Raw genomic sequence first — 17484 nt, 5'->3', positions numbered from 1 at the left:
ATCAGGCTTCACTCATTTGCATAGCTTACATCTGTCTCATGGGTATATGAGGTGTCTTGTGTGTTGAGGTTACAAAGATTATCCTCCTGAGCAGAGATTTCTAAGTAGTCATCAAGTATGTCCAACTGCTTTATTTAAATACCACATAAATCTCTCAAAATGTTTGTTATGGATTAAATTGTGTCCCCCAAAATATGTATATTAATTCTTAACCTCTATGCTGTGGTTCTAATCCCATTTGGGAACAGGTCATCTTTGTTATGCTAAAGAGGCAGGATTAGGATAGGATGCATTTTGAGGTAATCTCTTTTAAGATGTGAAAGGTTACACAGCAATGGACAGATGCAGAGATGGGATAGATAGATGCCAAGACCGGTGCCAATCTTCCTGAAACCAGCAGGTAGAAGCTGAAGAGATAACATTAATTCTTCCCACAATTTTTAATTCTATACATACTGCATTTGGAGATGCAATCTGCTAATAAAAGAAAATGAATCAACTTCAAGAAAAAAAATTATCATTTTGTAACAACCCAAACTTTGCATTTCTTCCTCAAAAAAGACAGTCCATGTTGAATGACTGTTACATGTTGCAAAATGGATTTCCAATGCCTATATACTTTGTTAATTTGTGTTTCCAGCTCTAATAGACCAAAATCGTGTCTTCAGTTTAAATATGCTTACAAACTCTGCAAGTTTAACCATTTTCATGCCTACCAATCATATATGAGGTGTGCCAATTGCTAAATCCATCCACAGCAAATTATACTTAAAACTATTTAGGACTGAATAGCTTTGAAACAAACTGATCAGGGTCAACTAAGGGAGTCTTTGGTAGTCATGCCCTCTTGTCATTCTCACTAACTTTTCACACTAGGGATATATTCTGGCTATAGACCCTCATTTGTTTATCATTCAGAAATTGTTGGTACAAATTTTAAAATAGTCCTGTGAGGCTGACAAGTCACTTGGCCCTCTTCCAATCCAATAGTTTACACCACGAGAAGAAAAATTATTCCACAAAGCAAATGTGTATTCTTGTTATTTATGAGCTCTACAGATATGACACTTTCAGATTCTAAAATAGCTTCACTTTCTACACTGTTGTTAACTTTTTACTAGAGCAGTGAATGGATGCAGAATTTGGAACAAATTCTTGTGTTTGTGTTGTCATTAGTACTTTCAGCACTAGTGGTACTAGTACAATGATTTTTACCCATTAAACTCAAGTGTTCAACAGCACAAGTATTTTCTGATATTTTGATGTGTTTTTTTTAAAAAGCTAATTTTGAAATGATTTTTAACCAACCTTCTGCCATTGAGTCCATTCCAACTCAGAGCAATCCCATGTAGTTTCCAAGACTATAAATCTTTATGAGAGCAGCCAGCCTCAAATCTGTTCCATGGAGCAAATGGTGGTTTTGAACTGCCAACCTTGTGGTTAGCTGCCTCATGCCTAAATCACAGCATCAAAGAACTGTCTTTAGGGATCTACAAATTGTTTTCTTTTTGTCTTCTGTACGCTTTTGTTTTTGTGCTCCACTTAGCTGTTGCCATTTCAAGTTTAGCTGGTGTGGACATGACATGACATGACATAACATGAATCCAAGTCGACACCAGCCCAAATACAAATGCCCATGGCAGCGCTCAGGCTTGCCTCCACTCTCCAACTTTCTTTACCCTATTTTCACACCAACCTACAGCATTCTACCTCTTCTCCTTGGCTAGTAATTCATGGCTTCACCACACAGAACTTACAGACAATAAAAACAGTATGAAGGTTTATTAGGGAAACTAACAAGATACAAAGTAGTACGGATTAAGTTCTTTTGTCCACAGTACCTCTTCTCAGACATGGTGTCAGGCATTTCTCTCTCTGATCCTCAGTCAAGTGGTCCTGTGGCCTCAGCCTTGTTTTGAGAGGTGGGAAGCCTGCCGCTCCACCTCTAAGTCATAAGAAACAGCTTTAAGCTGATGTTATTACTGCCTAAGTTAGATGTCAAATGCCCCTACTACACTGTTTTTATACCAAGCTAAAACCAAAACCAAACCTATTGCTTACCAAGTAGAATTCCAACTCACTGCAACTTTACAGGACTGAGAAGAACTGTCAAACTATAATCTTTCTAAAAGCAGACTGCCACACCTTTCTCCCACAGAGCAGCTGGCGGGTTCCAAGCACCAACCTTTTAATTTGCAGCTGAGCACTACTATACTTCCAGGGCTCTAGTAGCCCACAATCTGACTTTTGGTCTCAACTAGTTTAGACTGGTTTGGCTATCACTTGTAGTCAAAAGACTCTTAACCAAGATAATCAGGAAAACAGTCTCAAAAACAACAATAATAAACTGACATCAACCAGTGTTCTGTCTTTCACTTCTCATAAAAGTAAAATGAAAAATAACAGAAGGTTAGTAATTAAGAAGAGGGATTCAGAAAGCACACTATCTGGCTTTGAATCCAAGTGCTACAAGTTAGTATTTGGAAACTTTGGGGAAATCATTCACCTCCTGCTAGCCTCCATTTTCTTAACTTTAACCAGTGGAATAAGATATTAACTGGTCCTAAATTAGGTAGTACATGTAAAGTACTGAGAAGAGTGCCTGTTATGCAGTAAAAGTTTGATAAATGACAGCTGTATTATTAGGGTCAATTATAGCTGACTTCCAGGTTAATAACCCATGTTTAATAAGTCAAGGAATAAACAAGATGAATTTATAAAAAAAAGAGCTCAAGCTGGTCATAGAAAACCATGTTTGTCCCATATATTAACACTTCGACACGAAATAAAGCACCACCAAATCCGGAAAATCTTTACCAACTGTCTTAGTGATCTAGTGCTGCTATAACAGCGATGCCACAAGTAGATGGCTTTACAAACAGAAATGTATTCTCATAGTTTACGAAGAATCTTTCTATCAACTCTGGGAATAGATCCTTATCTCCTTAGCATCTGTAAGTCTGGCATTCCTTACAGATCTCTTTGTGTCTTGATATCAATCTTCCCCTAGATCTGAAAGTTTCACAGTGTAGGGGCCACACGGTACAGGTACCACAGTTGAAAGGATGCACTCCACTTCTCGCTCTTCTTTGTTGATGGCGTTACCACTCAAAATCAAACCCACTGCTGTGAAGCAGATTACCACTCTGTGGACTGCAATTCCTTTGATTTTACCAGAAATAAAAGGAGAAAGCAGCAAGCCAAGATCAGTGGGACCAAACACCACCACCACCATGCTTGCCTCTTTCTCCCTTTATTTCTGGGAAAAGGTGTTTCAGGACCTACCCCAGTGATAGGTTTAAGAGTGTTGCAGACCACCCTTCATCCTCTTACTGGTTTATCACATCAGATCACAGCACGGAGGATCATCACATACCTGCCACATTCTATCGTTATGTAACTGACAAACAACAGAGAGCCACCGTGCAGCCAAACTGGCACTTATTTAGGGGAGAAATTCAATCCATGACACCACTGTCAGAGTAACTTCAGGGTTCCCTAAAGGGAGCCACTTCAGCAGCCTCAGATCCCTCTGGGAGATCAACAAGGATTGCTTCTATCAGACCACCAGTACACTCCTCTGGTCTCTGCTGACTCCATTTACCTGGGTCCTTGGGACCATAGTGAGACAGCAGAAAGGGCAAACACTGCCCCAGTCGCCTGTAAGGGCCGTACCATCCTCTAAGCATGCACAAGTCTAGCAGTTTGAACCCCTCCCTCATGCTGTCTTGGTTTTATCTGGATGCATGTGTGTGCGCGCACATGTGTGAGAGAAAGGGAGAAAGAGAGAGAAATAGAGTATCATAAGCATGAGGCAGAGAGAGAGAGATGGAATATCATAAGCACAAAAATGTAAGGACTCTGGTTCCAGACATAAAATACTTCCTCAAACAGTTTCCCACTTCTTAGAGGTTCTAGCTTCATCAAAGTCCTTTTGCTAATTCTGCTAATAAACAAATAACAAAGAACAAAACCCCAGTCTCCCTGCTATGGAGTCAATTCCAACTCAAAGCAACCTTATATAAAGTACAGGGTAGAACTGCCCCTGTGAGTTTCCTGGACTAAATTTTTATGTAAGTAGGAAATCTAGTCTTTCTCCTGCAGAGTGGCTGGTGGTTTCAAACTGCTGATCTTGTGGTTAACAGCCCAATGTGTAACCACTATGCCACCAGGGTTCTTTTCTATTAATTAAGTCGGGGAGAAATTCTTAGAGCAAAGAGTGGAGCAAAGGTCCTTGTTACCATCAGTGAAAAACTGCTGACTCCTAGTCTACCTGCTGGTGAAGAGCCAAAGCCCAGTGTGCAGTCTATGCTTGGAGGTCTCCGAGCGTGGCTCTGGGGCAGGCATGCTGCTCTGACTGGCTAATCTGCACTGAGAGAACAAGTTCAGTTCCTATTACCCAAACCAGAGGCCACTTGGAGCCATTCTTCATTGTTTTACTCTAGCTGGAACTGCGCGCACAGGCAGCAAACTAGATCACAGCAGGGCCAACCTTCCATGTAACTGACTCCAAACCAAAACCACCCAAGAGATTCACTGTGTGAGCTGAAGCTGCCCCACACTGCAGAAACAGTCTTGGCCTCTCAAGAGACGCACAGCTTTTGGCATTGAAAATTATTTTTTGGTTCACAGAGCAGAAATCACTACTGTGATTTTTCCATTATCAGTAGTCAGCAGCACTGCAGGGTTTATCATCGAGCTTCCTTCACTACTGAACAACTGATGAAAAAACACAATTTGGATTAATAAGCAAAAAGAAGCATGCAATGTTTGTCATTTGTATGGTACATTTGTATGGTACATACAAATACATAATAGTTGGAAAGAAATACATAATAGTTGGAAAGAAACTTCTCGCATAACCCTGTTTTACCCCCAAGGAACTGAGGCCCACAGAAGAGTTCATGATTTGCCTATGCTCACATTTATACATATGAACCCAAGACTACTAACTCCCTAGCCTTTCCGACTGTAACACAGCAGTGACTTTATCACTCTTCAGATGTCTGAAGTGGCATCTTAGAATCAGGGAAGGATGAACACAAAAACAAAACAAACTCACTTATCACCTTATAGGACAGGGAAGAGCTGCCCCTGTGATTTCCCAACATTCGTAACTCTTTACAGGAGTAGAAAGCACTATCTTTCTCCCTCCAAGCAGCTGCTGGTTTTGAACTGTTGATCTTGCAGTTAGTAACCTAATGCATGGGGGAGGAGGATACTTAAAATTAACAGACAAGTCTATGCTATAATAAGCTTATTGAAAAACAGAAGCCAACTCTTAACCCATCTACTCATTACCAGCAAATGCTTAATCCAGTTCCTGACCGACCTACTGGAAAGTAATTGTTTCTAACTCATAGAACCCTATTATAGTGTTTCTGAGGCTATAATGTTTTGGGTTTTTTAAAAAAGATCATTTCATTGGGGGCTCTTACAGCAATCCATAAATCAATTGTATCAAGCATATTTGTACATATGTTGCCATAATTATTTCCTAAACATGTACCATACTTTCTATTTGAGCCCTTGTTATCAGCTCTTTTTACTCTCCCTCCCCTCGCTTATAATTTTTTTCGCTTATAAATTTTTATGGGAAGATAACCTCATCTTTTCTCCTTTGAAGTGGCGGGTGAGTTTGAACCACCGACCTTGCAGTTAGTGCAATGCTTACCCAAGAGCACCAACTGGACTCCTTCCCTGGCCCACGGTAGCACTAAATCTATGCGTATTGGATGAAGGAGAGAATATCTTGTGCAGCTCAATAGTTTTGTCCAGTAGAGATTTAGTGATCCCCTTATCAAATGAAGTGATTCAAATGGGGGCATCTGTGTAGACAGAGAACTGATGAGGGAACACCTGCAGTGGGGCAGAAGCAAGACTCATCAATTCTGACTCAGATAGATCAGGAGGAAAGTAAAAGGAAATAGAGTAAAGAACTAGGAGGCAAAAGACATTTACAGAGGTATACACATAGGCATGTACATATGTAAATATATTAATATGATAGGCATATAGATCTATGTACATATATTTATAGATTAAGTATTAAGGTAGCAGATGGACACACTGGGCCTCTACTCAAGTCCTCCCTCAACACAAGAACACTTTGTTCTAATAATCTGGCATTCTGTGATGCTCACCTTCTGCTATAGTTTATTGTGCCAGCCTGGCCGATAAACACAAGTAGGATTAACTGAAGGGCAGAGGGATAAATGGCTCGGTGAGCCTCACCTTGCTTGTTCTGTGCGGTTTAAAGGGGTACACTACCTGTGGGATGCCTAGCCTGTGGACTGTGTCGCTGTAAGTTGAGGTCCCTTTAAGCCCACACGATTGGAATGTTCATCTCTGGAGCTGGGGACCGACAGTTGATGACAGTTGGGGACCTGCCTTGCTGTTTGCTGCCTAGATATATAGCCCAGCTCTCTCTACAGAAGGGGACTGGCACCTGGCAGCTCTCAAGCCTTAAAGAACTGCTAGTGTCTCACTGCTTTATAATTTAACTGTTAATTTCTTGTATTATCTATCTGTATATAATTTAACGTTTCATTTCTTGAATGTTATGTCTATCTTTATAAATATATTTATATATAATTACTAGAAATCTGGTTTGTCTCTTTAAAGAACCCTGTCCAATACATTTTGGTACCAGGAGTGCTTCTAGAGAAATAAACTATAAATATGGATTTCTTAAATTGGCTTTCCAACCTATTTAGTCTTGACGGGGATCGTCTACTACCCTTACTAATCCATGGTGTGAAATAGCAAAGATAATACCTAAAGTAGCACCTAAAGTAGATGACGTGCTGGATAAAGGAGATACTCTAGGCAATCGTATATTTGATACTTTCCAGGAGTTTTGTGATAATGACAAGTATAGGGAAGCTGGTTGGATGGTCCTTCGTACAATGGAAAGTGTGATTAAGGAGAGGGATGATCTCAGAGCCTCAAAAGCACACCTCAGGTGCAGACTAACAGATTTGAAAACTTCCATCTGTGCTACAAAGGAGAGCCTTCTCTCCTCTAGTAAAAGAGCTGACATTGCTGAGAACCAGGTCCAGAGTCTCATTATACGAGTGGCTGAATTACAACGGCAGCTGAATTGCAGATCTAGAGTAGTGTCTGAAACCAAAGTAAGGGCATTAATTGGAAAAAGTTGAGACCCTGAAACATGGGATGGGAACATATGGGCTGATGATCCAGAAGAAGAGGATATTGAGACCTTAGAAACACCTGAGCAGATTAGCCAAACTATTCAGGTTGATATGCCAGGTGGGGCTGCATCAGTAGCATTACCTGAGGAAGATGCCTCGCAAGATATTGCTGAGAGCACCCAGGAAACACCCTCACCACCCATTATTTCCGCTAGACCTGTCACTAAAATGAAGTCTCAGAAACCTCCTAAAGGTGAGGTTGAGATGATTATCCAAGAAGTGCGCGCGCTACACACATAAAGACCTGCTCGAGTTCTCAAATACGTACATGCAAAAGCCTGGAAAATACCCCTGGGAATGGTTACTAAGGGTGTGGGATACTGGTGCACGAAATGTAATATTAGACCGGTCTGAGTTTCCGGATATGGGAGCCCTAAGCACAGACTCTTCTTTCAATGTCTCTGCGAGACAGACTAAAAACGGGTCTAATTCTTTATTTGGTTGGTTCAATGAAGCATGGACTGCCAGATGGCCTAGATTAGACCAACTTGAAGTACCTGACCTACCTTGGTACACCGTAGAGGAAGGCATCCAAAAGCTTAGAGAAATTGGGATGTTAGAATGGATCTATCAAGATATTCCCATAGACCCAAAAAGGGGTGTCCTGAAGACATGCCCTTTACCACAACCATAAGGAACAAGTTTGTGAAGTGGGCCCCAGCATCTCTTAAAACTCCTGTAATTGCTATTTTATGTGCACCAGGATTAACAGTGGGCACTGCCCTAAGCAAACTCAGACATTTGCCCACAATGGGGCTGATTGGTCCCCGTGATGGTAGAGGGCAAGTGTCAGCACTAAATGAACAGAGACAGGGTGGGCATGGTTATAACAGACAACAAGTTTTCAATAATAATCAAAGCAACCTGTCTCGTGTGGAATTATGGCATTGGCTACTTACCCACGGTGTCCCTAGGAATGAAATAGATGGGAAGCCTACTAAATATGTACATGATCTGTACAGGTGGAAGAATGGTAGATCAGGTGAACAGCAGAATAGACAGTCACGATTGCTCAATCAATTCTCAGACCTGAGCCAGTTTACAGACCCACAACCCCTTGAATGAAGGGGAGGCTGGGTCCCTTGTAAGGAGGATCCTGCTACATCACTGAAGGTTTATACTGTTAGTCTTTCTTCTAGCCTTCCCCAAAGGGACCTGCGGCATTTCACAAGAGTGACTGTTCAATGGGGAAAGGAAATAATCAAACTTTTAGGGGATTACTAGACACCGGCTCAGAACTGACACTAATTCCAGAAGACCCAAAATGTTTTGAAGGCCCACCAATCAGAGTGGGGACTTATGGAGGTCAAGTTATCGATAGAGTTTTAGCTCAAGTATGCCTCACTGTGGGTCCTGTGGGCCCCCGGACCCACCTGTGGTTATTTCCCCAGTTCCAGAATGCATCATTGGAATAGACATACTTAGTAACTGGCAGAACCCCCATATCAGATCACTAAAATGTGGAATAAGGGCTATCATGGTAGGAAAGGCCAAGTGGACACCATTAGAATTGCCATTACATAGGAAAATAGTAAACCAAAAGCAGTACCACATTCCTGGAGGGATTGCAGAGATCAGTGCCACCATCAAAGACTTGAAAGATGCAGGGGTGGTGATTCCTACTACATCCCCATGTAACTCACCTATTTGGCCTGTAAAGAAGACAGATGGATCCTGGAGGATGACAGTGGATTATCGTAAACTTAACCAGGTGGTGACTCCAATTGCAGCTGCTGTCCCAGATGTGATTTCATTGCTTGAGCAAATTAATACTTCTCCTGGTACATGGTATGCAGCTATTGATCTGGCTAATGCCTTCTTCTCAATACCAGTCTCAAAGGACCACCAGAAGCAGTTTGCCTTCACCTTGCAGGGGCAAAAAAATACTTTCACAACTCTCCCCCAGGGGTACATCAACTCTTCTGCCCTGTGCCATAATTTAATCCGAAGGGACCTTGACCACCTGTCTATTCCACAAAATGTCACACTGGTCCATTATATTGATGACATCATGCTGATTGGACCCACTAAGGAGGATGTATCAAAGACTCTAGATTCATTGGTACAATATCTGCGTACAAGGGGTTGGGAAATTAACCCAACAAAGATTCAGGTACCCTCCACATCAGGAAAATTTCTAGGGGTTCAGTGATGTAGGACATATCGAGATATTCCTACTAAAGTGAAGGATAAGCTATTACATTTAGCTCCCCCAATGACTAAAAAGGAGGCACAACACCTAGTGGGCCTCTTCAGATTTTGGAGGCAACATATTCCTCACTTGGGTGTTCTACTTCGACCTACTTATCAAGTGACACGAAAAGCCTCCATTTGTGAGTGGGGCCGAGAACAAGAAAAGGCTCTTCAACAAGTTCAGGCTGCCGTGCAAGCTGCTTTGCCACTGGGACCCTATGATCCAGCTGACCCAATGGTGCTGGAGGTGTCAGTTGTAGGTAACGATGCAGTGTGGAGTCTTTGGCAGACCCCTATTGGTGAATCACAGCGTACACCATTAGGATTTTGGAGTAAAGTCTTGCCATCCTCTGCAAACAACTACTCCCCCTTTGAAAAACAGCTGTTGGCCTGTTACTGGGCCTTGGTGGAGACTGAACGCCTCACCATGGGCCACCAAGTCACCATGAGGCCTGAATTACCTATCATGAACTGGGTATTGTCTGACCCACGGAATCATAAAGTTGGACATGCACAGCAATACTCCATTGTTAAATGGAAGTGGTATATACGAGGTCGGGCCAAAGCAGGACCTGAAGGAACAAGTAAGCTGCATGAAGAAGTGTCCCAAAGGCCCAGTCTCCACTCCTGTCACACTGTCTCCTTTCTTCCAGTCTGCACCTATGGCCTCCTGGGGAGTTCCATACCATACTTTAAATAAAGACCAAAAAAGTCATGCTTGGTTTACGGATGGCTCTGCCCGATATGCAGGTGCCACTCATAAGTGGACAGCAGCAGCACTACAGCCCCTTTCTGGGATCTCCCTAAAGGACAGTGGTGAAGGGAAATCTTCCCACTGGGCAGAACTTCGAGCAGTGCACCTGGCCGTTCAGTTTGCATATAAGGAAAAATGGCCAGATGTGAGACTGTATTCTGATTCATGGGCTGTGGCTAATGGCTTGGCTGGATGGTCAGGGAATTGGAAGGACCATGATTGGAAAATTGGTGACAAGGAGGTGTGGGGAAGAGGTATGTGGATAGACCTCTCTGAATGGGCCAAGAAAGTAAAGGTAATTGTATCTCACGTGAACGCTCACCAAAGGATTACCTCTGAAGAGGAGGATTTTAATAATCAAGTGGATAAGATGACACGCGCTGTGGAGACTGGTCCTCCTCTTTCCTCTGCCACCCCTGTTATCGCCCAATGGGCACATGAACAAAGTGGACATGGCGGCAGGGATGGAGGTTATGCATGGGCACAGCAACATGGACTTCCACTCACCAAGGCTGACTTGGCCACTGCCACTGCTGAGTGCCCCATTTGCCAGCAGCAGAAACCAACATTAAGTCCAAGATATGGGACCATTCCTCGGGGAGATCAACCAGCAACTTGGTGGCAGGTTGATTACATAGGACCACTTCCATCAGGGAAGGGACAGCATTTTGTTCTTACTGGAAGACACCTACTCTGGATATGGATTTGCCTTCCCTGCACGTGATGCTTCTGCCAAAACTACTATTCGTGGACTTACAGAATGCCTCATCCACCGGCATGGCATCCCACATAGCATTGCTTCAGATCAAGAAACTCACTTTACAGCAAATACAGTGCGGTGATGGGCCCATTCCCACGGAATCCACTGATCATATCATGTTCCTCATCATCCTGAAGCTGCTGGCTTGATAGAACGATGGGATGGGCTCCTAAAGACACAATTACGGCGCCAACTAGGTGGCAACAACTTGCGGGGTTGGGGCAGTGTTCTCCAGGAAGCTGTATACGCTCTAAACCAGTGGCCAATATATGGTGCTGTGTCTCCAATAGCCAGAATTCAGGAGTCCAGGAACCAAGGGGTGGAAACTGGAGTGGCACCACTCACTATTACTCCTAGTGATCCCCTTGCAGCATTTTTGCTTCCTGTCCCAGCAACCCTGTGTTCCTCAGGCCTGGAGGTCCTGGTCCCGAAGAAAGGAACTCTCCCACCTGGAAACACAGCACGGATTCCACTGAACTGGCAGCTAAGAATGACCCCTGGCCACTTTGGACTTCTCATGCCTTTGGATCAACAGGTCAGGAAGAGTGTCACCGTACTAAGTGGGGTGATTGATCCCGACTACCAAGGAGAAATTGGACTGGTACTACATAATGGAGGTAAAGAAGAATATGTCTGGAATCCAGGAGATACCATAGGCCAACTCTTAGTGTTACCATGCCCTGTTATTAGAGTAAATGGTAAGTTACAGCAACCCAATCCTAACAGGACTTATAATGACCCAGACCCCTCAGGAATGAAGGTCTGGGTCACCCCGCCAGGCCAAAAACCACAGCCAGCTGAGGTGCTTGCTGAGGGCAAAGGTAATACAGAATGGGTAGCATTAGAAGGTAGTTCTACCTATCAATTACGACCACGTGATCAATTGCAAAAGCGAGGTTTGTAATTGTCAATGTATTTTCTTTGTATGTGATTATTGCATATATTTCCTTTGTTCAAGTATGATATATCAGATATAATTTGACTCAGTGTGTTTTCATTTACATGTGTGATAGATGATTGATGATAAGTATAAGTGTGATTTCATTAATATCTGGAACTTATATATAAGTATGTATGGGTAAAGAATTGTGTACAGGTGCCAGGTTGCCAAGGGGAGGATTGCTACAGTTTATTGTGCCAGCCTGGCCGATAAACACTAGTAGGATTAACTGAAGGGCAGAGGGATAAATGGCTCGGTGAGCGTCGCCTTGCTTGTTCTGTGCCTCAGTTTAAAGGGGCACACTACCTGTGGGATGCCTAGCCTGTGGACTGTGTCGCTGTAAGTTGAGGTCCCTTTAAGCCCACACGATTGGAATGTTCATCTCTGGAGCTGGGGACCAACAGTTGATGACAGTTGGGGACATGCCTTGCTGTTTGCTGCCTAGATATATAGCCCAGCTCTCTCTACAGAAGGGGACTGGCACCTGGCAGCTCTCAAGCCTTAAAGAACTGCTAGTGTCTCACTGCTTTATAATTTAACTGTTAATTTCTTGTATTATCTATCTGTATATAATTTAACGTTTCATTTCTTGAATGTTATGTCTACCTTTGTAAATATATTTATATATAATTACTAGAAATCTGGTTTGTCTTTTTAAAGAACCCTGTCCAATACACCTTCCTAAGAGGATCACTGAAGACAAAATGGGTGCATAAGCTAATGTGTTGAAGAAAGCTAATGGTGCCAAGCTATTACAAGATATAGCATCCGGAATCTTAAAGGCTTGAAGTTTAATAAGCAGCCTTCCAGCAGGGAAGCAACAAAGCCTACATGAAAGAAGCACACCAGCCCTTATGATCAAGAGTTGTCAATGGGATCAGGCATCAAAAGACCCAAAGCCCATCAGTAGACAATTGGATATCCCCTCACAGACGGGTCACAAGGCAGGGACGAGCCAGGCAGGGTGCAGTATAGCACCAACAAAACACACAATATTCCTCTAGTTCTTTAATGCTTCCTCCCCCGACTATTATGACCTCAGTTCGACCTTACAAATCTGGCTAGACCAGAGTATGTAAACTGATACAGGTAAGAGCTCTCGACAGACGGAATCCAGGACAGGTAACCCTCTCAGGTCCAATAATGAGAGTTGCAATACCATGAGGGTAGGGGGAAGGTTGAGGAAGGAGAAAGAGGGAACCAATCGCAATGATCGACGTTTACCACCACCCTCCAGGGGGATGAAAAACAGAAAGGTGGGTGAAGGGAGACAGCAGATGGTGTAAAATATGAAAGTTAAAATAATTTATAAATTACCAAGGGTTCACAAAGATGAGAGGGGAGGGAAGGGAGGGATGATAAGGAACTGATACTAAGGTTTCAAGTAGAAAGAAAATGTGCTCTAAAATTGATTGTGGAGATGATTCTGCAACTCTTCTTAACATGATTGAATTAATGAATTGTATGATATGTGAATTATATGCCAATAAAACAGTTAAAACAAAAAAAATGTTTTTTAAAACGATGACGCATACAACATATGTATAAATGTAGTTGATAACAATCGATGTATGGATTGTTATAAGAGCTGTAAGAACCCTCAATAAAATGACTTATTAACAACAAAAAATTCTGACTCAGAGAGGACCACTAAAACACTTTTAAACTCGAGTCTTTGAAAATAATCTCAATATAATGACTAGTGTCTTCAATAGGAATACTAATTTTTGTCAGTATCAGAAACAAGTACATGCTTAGCAGTCATCCAAGCCACAATAATTGGTCTCTATTCACTTAGAGCAGCGGAGGAGATGTAGTCAGTGACAGGGAGAGGATATGAAATGTGGGTAACCATCTCCATCAAACAACTGCCTCCTTTGCCAGGAGACCAGAAGAACTAGATGGTGCTCAGCTACCATTACTGAATATTTTGATCAAAGATTCCATAGAAGAATCCTAAAATGTGGAAAATGAAGAATAGAACTTCAAATTCTCATATACTCCACATTCTCTAGGACATGGATAGTAAAGAACCCCTAAAATCATCTCCTTAATATAATCTGTATGCACTACACCAAATATCCTCTAAAATTGTCTTATAATTGGACAATAATTTAGCTTAACTAGCACCAAACCATGAGTATTATATGCTCTTTTAAAAACATCTGTGTGGTATTGACAACAGCAACTTAAAAGACTAGAAAGGAACCCCAGGGAACAGTGTGTTAATGAGGGAGGAACAACTCCAAAATGCAGCATGAGAGTGTTTGTACAACTTGAAGAAAAGTAATCAATGACACTAACATGTACATGTTGAACTGAGGTACATTATGCTGTGTACAGTCTTAATAACAACAAGAGAAAAATAAGTACGTGTGTTCAGCAGTCAGCTATCAATTATCAACATAAGGGCAATACTGTTTTAAACAAATCCCATAAAACATACAGAGACATCGAAATGTCTTTGTAATGTTTAGGGTTTTTTTTCAATGCAATCAGTAATTATACATGTACATAGGGATGAAAGTAATGACAAACCATTCACTTAGATAAGTTACATTTACCTACTGATGTTAAGATTCTCTAAAAAATAATTATCTCATTTCTTAATGGGACAATTGACTTCACTATATACAACTTATGACGGAGGAAATTGAAACCCTAATGGATTGAGGAGATAAGACTAAGAACTTCATTTTAATACTTGCCTTTTGGTACCTTTTATATTTGTGAGGAATGAACCAGGGATAGGTAGACCCTCCAGTCATTTCACTGAGAAAACTTAGAAGGCCTTTATGTTCATAACTGATGGTTGACTGAATAGCAAGCGGGATAACTTGTTCAGTACTCTCAACAACCAAATAAAACAGAAACGCGGTAAGCAAAAACTCAACGGGCTAGATAGCCTAGACCTTGAGGAATATGAACTGTAATGTGGGCCAAACTGACAGCTAAAGTATTGGACTCAGAAACAGCACAGTGATGGCAGAATAAAAGTAAAGTGAAGAGACATGGAGCAAGGTAAGTCTAAATCCTCTCGTAAAATAAACTGGGAGAATGGAAGGAGGACAACAATTGAAAAGCAAATTGCTAAGTGTTTCCTAGAACTAAAGAAATGTCTAAACAGTAGGGTTTTAAATCATAATTATTTAAAACAAACTACCCAGGTGACAGTAAGCATAGCAACATTTGTGGGAATTTACCTTCTAATAGAACAATGCAAGAGAATCTTGCTCGTTTTGTTTTCGAGCTACAACACACTTTCATCATCAGAAAAAGTAAAAGTTTACTTTTCTAAAATAATTCTAGAACTAAGAGATCAGAAATACCTTTTTTTTAAATCATTTTATTGGGGGCTCATACAACTCTTATCACAATACATACATACATCCATTGTGTCAAGCACATTTGTACATTTGTTGCCATCATCATTCTTAAAAGTTTCCTTCGCCCTTAATAAAATGTAAAAAAAAGAAAAGGAAAAAAAAGAAAATGATTAGGGCAAAGAATGTACAGATGTGCTTTATACAATTGATGTATGTATATGTATGGATTGTGATAAGAGTTGTATGAGCCCCTAATAAAATGTTTTAAAAAAAACAAAACAGTTTCCTTCTACTTGAGCCCTTGGTATCAGTTCCTCATTTTCCCTTCCTCCCCCACGCTCCCTCCCTCATGAACCCTTGAAAATTTATAAATTATTATTTTGTCATGTCTTACATTGACCGATGTCTCCCTTTACCCACTTCAGAAATACTTTTTATAAAACAGTAACAACACAAAATCTGACCTCCCTTTTCTCTGGCTTCTACTCTATGCCTACAGGGAACCTGTTTCTGTAACTGGTCACCCTAAACATGATCAAATTTCTGCTTCTTTCAGTTTCGAGAGGAAAATAAAGCCCCTCCTTCTCATTTCACAGGGACTTGGAAAACTAGAGGATGCATAAAAGTAGACTGGGTGGACATAAAGCACAGTGCAAATTGTGGTCCTGTTATCACAGGTCCTTCTAAGCTGGTAAGCCCCAATCTTTGAGTCACCCTTCATTTCCCCCTTTCCTCAGTCCCATCTAATCTATCTCCTAATCCAATTGGTTTTTCCTTCACCCAGTCTCTTTTCCCAAACCATAGCAGTTGTCAATTATATGGTTATACTTTGCCCCCAACCCTGCAATAGCTGCTTGTATAGTGACCCATCTCTACTTTTCCATGACCCCATCCTTCCTGGAACACCATCTTCATAAAATAGTTTATCCTATCACAAAAACTGGGAGTTTTCGGAGGCTTATAAGATGAACCTTAAACTCCTTACCCTCCCTGACTTTCAGGTCTTCCATCATATCCCTGGGTTTGCAGATTAAGTCAGCCTGCCCCGGCCCCACCCCCCTTCTCCACCTACTCTTCCCAGCCTAGATCAAGCCCACCTTCTCCGCTCAGTGCCAGTTTCTGACCATTCCAAACCACGCTCCTGCTTCTCTCTAAACACCCACTCTCTCCCTTCTCAATTCCACCAAGTCAATACCGGCTCATTGTGATCCCCCGTGGGTTTCTGAGATGTAGTAACTGTGCAGGAGTAGAAAGCCCAGTCTTTCTCCCTCGGAAGGGACTGGTGGCTTCAAAATGCTGATCATGTGGATCACAGCCCAATGTGGTTACCAAGACGCCATCAAGAGTTTCTTGGGGTACCAGAATTAATTCTGGTTCTGAGGTCTGTTCCACTTTCCAATAGGACTACGTATTGCCTGAAGGCAGGGCTTCATATACCTCCTATACTAAGCATTCAAATAGCCTGCTAACCATTTAGGTTCTAAAAATTTTCATAAACATCCATTGCCTGTTTTTTCATGTGTGTGTTAATAAGTCATATACAGATGTGCCCAATGCAATACATCATTTGATTTCTTCCATATGGAAGCAGCACTCAAGAAATTACCCAGCATATTACAGTGAGCAAATCTGCTGCACAAGGCCTTTGTAAAGTGTGAAAGAGCCAAGGTATCCCTTTGAGGACTAAGGTACTTCACACTCAAGCCATAGCATTTTTAATCGCCTCCTATGCATGTGAAAGATAAGACAATGAATAAAAAAAGGCAGCAGAAATATGGTGTAAGGGAAGAATATTCAAAGTACCATGAACTGCCAAAAGAACAAATAGAATGTTTTAGAGGAAAAAGTCAAAGAGCCCTGTAGAAGCAAATGGTGAGACTTCATCTCACATACTTTGGATACATTATCAGGAAGCGACGGGCCAGTCCTTGGCAAAGAGCATCACGCCTGGTAGAGGGGCAGTGAAGAGGAAGACCCTCAACGAGATGTATTAACACAGTGACTCAACAGTCCTGGCACTGAGGATGGCACAGGGCAGAGCAGTTTCATTTAGTTGCACACAGGGTCACTGAGTTGGAACCGACTCGTTGGCATCCAAGAACAGCATATATATATATAATTTCACCACCTATCTACACCAAACTAAACTCACTGTACTCAGCTCACAGTGATCCTACAGGGCAGAGTAGAACTGCCAGGGTTTCCCAGCCCGGGTGTCATCGTGTGTTATGCACCGGGCTGCTAATCACAAGGACACGCTACCAGTTCATCTGCGGGAGAGAAATGAGACTTTCTAT

The 17484-nt window shown here is 41.9% G+C and overlaps 1 protein-coding gene across 1 annotated transcript in view; it reads right to left on the bottom strand.

Annotated features, from left to right (window-relative positions):
* The window catches only part of PDE8A (phosphodiesterase 8A), a 178777-nt gene that overhangs the window by 147565 nt on the left and 13728 nt on the right, over positions 1-17484 (bottom strand). The window lies entirely within an intron of this gene.

Source organism: Tenrec ecaudatus, chromosome 9 (genome assembly GCF_050624435.1).
Source record: "Tenrec ecaudatus isolate mTenEca1 chromosome 9, mTenEca1.hap1, whole genome shotgun sequence".
NCBI lineage: Eukaryota > Metazoa > Chordata > Mammalia > Afrosoricida > Tenrecidae > Tenrec > Tenrec ecaudatus.
This window is presented reverse-complemented; position numbering and strand designations above follow the sequence as displayed.